The sequence below is a fragment of the Oncorhynchus keta genome, unplaced genomic scaffold (assembly GCF_023373465.1).
Source record: "Oncorhynchus keta strain PuntledgeMale-10-30-2019 unplaced genomic scaffold, Oket_V2 Un_contig_7799_pilon_pilon, whole genome shotgun sequence".
NCBI lineage: Eukaryota > Metazoa > Chordata > Actinopteri > Salmoniformes > Salmonidae > Oncorhynchus > Oncorhynchus keta.
In genome coordinates this window covers 1-4379 of record NW_026289682.1, presented here as the reverse complement: position 1 = coordinate 4379, position 4379 = coordinate 1, and the positions used below count along the sequence as shown (strand labels likewise).

Here is a 4379-nt window from a genome sequence, read left to right as displayed (position 1 = left end):
ACACACACACACACACACACACACACACACACACACACACACACACACACACACACACACACACACACACACACACACACACACACACACACACACACACACACACACACACACAGGTCAAGACACATGTTAGAAGGTTGTTATACCTGGGTATAATGCATGATAGGGGGGCAGGTAGCCTAGTGTGGGGTCGGCAGGTAGCCTAGTGGTTAGAGTGTAGAGGAGGTAGGTATCCTAGTGGTTAGAGTGTAGAGGAAGCAGGTAGCCTAGTGGTTAGAGTGTAGGGAGGTAGGTATCCTAGTGGTTAGAGTGTAGAGGAAGCAGGTAGCCTAGTGGTTAGAGTGTGGGGTCGGCAGGTAGCCTAGTGGTTAGAGTGTAGAGGAGGTAGGTATCCTAGTGGTTAGAGTGTAGAGGAAGCAGGTAACCTAGTGGTTAGAGTGTAGAGGAGGCAGGTAGCCTAGTGGTTAGAGTGTAGAGGAAGCAGGTAGCCTAGTGGTTAGAGTGTAGAGGAGGCAGGTAGCCTAGTGGTTAGAGTGTAGAGGAGGTAGGTATCCTAGTGGTTAGAGTGTAGAGGAAGCAGGTAACCTAGTGGTTAGAGTGTAGAGGAGGCAGGTAGCCTAGTGGTTAGAGTGTAGAGGAAGCAGGTAGCCTAGTGGTTAGAGTGTAGAGGAGGCAGGTAGCCTAGTGGTTAGAGTGTAGAGGAGGCAGGTAGCCTCGTGGTTAGAGTATAGAGGAGGCAGGTAGCCTCGTGGTTAGAGTGTAGAGGAGGCAGGTAGCCTAGTGGTTAGAGTGTAGAGGAGGCAGGTAGCCTAGTGGTTAGAGTATAGAGGAGGCAGGTAGCCTAGTGGTTAGAGCAGGTAGCCTAGTGGTTAAAGCAGGTAGCCTAGTGGTTAGAGCAGGTAGCCTAGTGGTTAGAGTGTAGAGGAGGCAGGTAGCCTAGTGGTTAGAGTATAGAGGAGGCAGGTAGCCTAGTGGTTAGAGCAGGTAGCCTAGTGGTTAAAGCAGGTAGCCTAGTGGTTAGAGGGGCGGCAGGTAGCCTAGTGGTTAGAGTCAGGTATGTCACGAACCTGCTCAAAGCCCGTAAAAAAAGGGAGACAACGTGGAGAGGAGTAACAAAAGATATATTACTAACTAAAGCAACTAAGTATAATATCCAATGGTGTGTGTAATCAGTAATCAGTAGTGTAAGTGAGTGTTTTGCATGAATGCATGTGATAATGCAGGGTGTTAAAAGGTGCCAAAGCAAACAAACAAAAGGCCACCAAGAACCACAACACAATCTACAAAAGGTGTCTGCATGGAGAGAGTCTCTTCCATGAATGTGGAAGAGGTCTATTTATCCTGGGAGACACCTGGCCCAGGTGTTTCCCATGTAGCTGACGACCCTCCCAACTCCGGTTAGAGCAGGTAGCCTAGTGGTTAGAGCAGGTAGCCAAGTGGTTAGAGGGGCGGCAGGTAGCCTAGTGGTTAGAGCAGGTAGCCAAGTGGTTAGAGGGGCGGCAGGTAGCCTAGTGGTTAGAGCAGGTAGCCTAGTGGTTAGAGCAGGTAGCCTAGTGGTTAGAGCAGGTAGCCTAGTGGTTAAAGCAGGTAGCCTAGTGGTTAGAGCAGGTAGCCTAGTGGTTAGAGACAGGTAGTCTAGTGGTTAGAGCAGGTACGGCTAGTGGTTAAAGCAGGTAGCCTGGTGGTTAGAGCAGGTAGCCTAGTGGTCAGAGACAGGTAGCCTAGTGGTTAGAGCAGGTAGCCTGGTGGTTAGAGCAGGTAGCCTAGTGGTTAGAGCAGGTAGACTGGTGGTTAGAGCCAGGTAGCATAGTGGTTAGAGCAGGTAGCCTAGTGGCTAGAGCAGGTAGCCTAGTGGTTAGAGCAGGTAGCCTGGTGGTTAGAGCAGGTAGCCTAGTGGCTAGAGCAGGTAGACTGGTGGTTAGAGCCAGGTAGCCTAGTGGTTAGAGCAGGTAGCCTAGTGGCGAGAGCAGGTAGCCTAGTGGTTAGAGCAGGTAGCCTAGTGGTTAGAGACAGGTAGCCAAGTGGTTAGAGGGGCGGCAGGTAGCCTAGTGGTTAGAGCAGGTAGCCAAGTGGTTAGAGGGGCGGCAGGTAGCCTGAGTGGTTGAAACCCACGTAGCCTGAGTGGTTAGAGCAGGTAGCCTAGTGGTTAGGCAGGTAGCCTGGTGGTTAGAAGCAGGTAGCCTGAGTGGTTAGAGCAGGTAGCCTAGTGGTTAGAGACAGGTAGTCTAGTGGTTAGAGCAGGTACGCCTAGTGGTTAAAGCAGGTAGCCTGGTGGTTACAGCAGGTAGCCTAGTGGTTAGAGGCAGGTAGTCTAGTGGTTAGAGCAGGTAGCCTAGTGGTCAGAGACAGGTAGCCTAGTGGTTAGAGCAGGTAGCCTGGTGGTTAGAGCAGGTAGCCTAGTGGCTAGAGCAGGTAGACTGGTGGTTAGAGCCAGGTAGCATAGTGGTTAGAGCAGGTAGCCTAGTGGCTAGAGCAGGTAGCCTAGTGGTTAGAGCAGGTAGCCTGGTGGTTAGAGCAGGTAGCCTAGTGGCTAGAGCAGGCAGACTGGTGGTTAGAGCCAGGTTGCCTAGTGGTTAGAGCAGGTAGCCTAGTGGCTAGAGCAGGTAGCCCAGTGGTTAGGCAGGTAGCCTGGTGGTTGAGACAGGTGGCCTAGTGGTTGGTGGCAGGTAACCTAGAGTGGTTAGCGCAGGTAGTCCTAGTGGTTTGGCAGGTAGCCTAGTAGCTGAAAACGATAGCCTGGTGGTTAGAGCAGGTAGCCTGGTGGTTAGAGCAGGTAGCCTAGTGGTTAGAGCCAGGTAGACTAGTGGTTAGAGCAGGTAGCCTAGTGGTTAGAGCAGGTAGTCTGGTGGTTGGAGCAGGTAGCATGGTGGTTAGAGTGTTGGGCCAGTAACCAGCAGGTAGCCTAGAGGTTAGAGTGTTGGGCCAGTAACCAGCAGGTAGCCTTGTGGTTAGAGCAGGTAGCCTGGTGGTTAGAGTGTTGGGCCAGTAACCAGCAGGTAGCCTTGTGGTTAGAATAGGTAGCCTGGTGGTTAGAGTGTTGGGCCAGTAACCAGCAGGTAGCCTTGTGGTTAGAGCATGTAACCTGGTGGTCAGAGTGTTGGGCCAGTAACCAGCAGGTAGCCTCGTGGTTAGAGCAGGTAGCCTGGTGGTTAGAGTGTTGGGCCAGTAACCAGCAGGTAGCCTAGCGGTTAGAGTGTTGGACTAGTAACCAGCAGGTAGCCTAGTGGTTAGAGCAGGTAGCCTAGTGGTTAGAGTGTTGGACTAGTAAACAGCAGGTAGCCTAGTGGTTAGAGCAGGTAGCCTAGTGGTTAGAGTGTTGGACTAGTAAACAGCAGGTAGCCTAGCGGTTAGAGTGTTGGACTAGTAACCAGCAGGTAGTCTAGTGGTTAGAGCTTTGGGCCAGTCACCAGCAGGTAGCCGAGTGGTTAGAGCGTTGGGCCAGTAACCAGCAGGTAGCCGAGTGGTTAGAGCGTTGGGCCAGTAACCAGCAGGTAGCCTAGTGGTTAGAGCGTTGGACCAGTAACCAGCAGGTAGCCTAGTGGTTAGAGCGTTAGACTAGTAACCAGCAGGTAGCCTAGTGGTTAGAGCGTTGGGCCAGTAACCAGCAGGTAGCCTAGTGGTTGACGTTAGACGTAACCAGCAGGTAGTCTAGCGGTTAGAGTGTTGGGCCAGTAACCAGCAGGTAGCCTAGCGGTTAGAGCGTTGGGTCAGTAACCAGCAGGTAGTCTAGTGGTTAGAGCGTTGGGCCAGTAACCAGCAGGTAGCCTAGTGGTTAGAGCTTTGGGCCAGTAACCGGCAGGTAGCCTAGTGGTTAGAGCGTTGGGTCAGTACCAGCAGGTAGTCTAGTGGTTAGAGCTTTGGGCCAGTAACCAGCAGGTAGCCTAGTGGTTAGAGCGTTGGGTCAGTACCAGCAGGTAGTCTAGTGGTTAGAGCTTTGGGCCAGTAACCAGCAGGTAGCCTAGTGGTTAGAGCGTTGGGTCAGTACCAGCAGGTAGTCTAGTGGTTAGAGCTTTGGGCCAGTAACCGGCAGGTAGTCTAGTGGTTAGAGCTTTGGGCCAGTAACCAGCAGGTAGCCTAGTGGTTAGAGCGTTGGGTCAGTACCAGCAGGTAGCCTAGTGGTTAGAGCGTTGGGCCATATAATGTATGGGGGGGGGGTTCACGACCTAGTGAAAGTCTCCCCCTGTAACAGGTTATCATGTATGGGGGGGCCACGACCTAGTGAAAGTTCCCCTCCTGTAGCAGGTTATCATGTATGGGGGGGCCACGACCTAGTGAAAGTTCCCCTCCTGTAGCTGGTTATCATGTATGGGGGGGCCACGACCTAGTGAAAGTACCCCTCCTGTAGCTGGTTATCATGTATGGGGGCCACGACCTAGTGA

General features: G+C 52.4%; 1 long non-coding RNA gene across 5 annotated transcripts; it reads left to right on the top strand.

The window, feature by feature from the left end:
- The first annotated feature begins 365 nt into the window (after positions 1-365).
- Positions 366-3287, top strand: LOC127926552 (uncharacterized). Of its 5 annotated transcripts, none has more exons than XR_008124444.1 (4): positions 366-899; positions 985-1630; positions 2285-2518; positions 2753-3287. It is a non-coding gene; the product is annotated as an uncharacterized LOC127926552 (long non-coding RNA). The 5 variants fall into 5 exon arrangements; XR_008124445.1 differs by lacking the exon at positions 2753-3287 and having other exon boundaries at positions 366-789; positions 960-1630; positions 2285-2455; positions 2498-2614; XR_008124443.1 differs by lacking the exon at positions 2753-3287 and having other exon boundaries at positions 2285-2455; positions 2498-2614.
- Positions 3288-4379: the final 1092 nt, after the last annotated feature.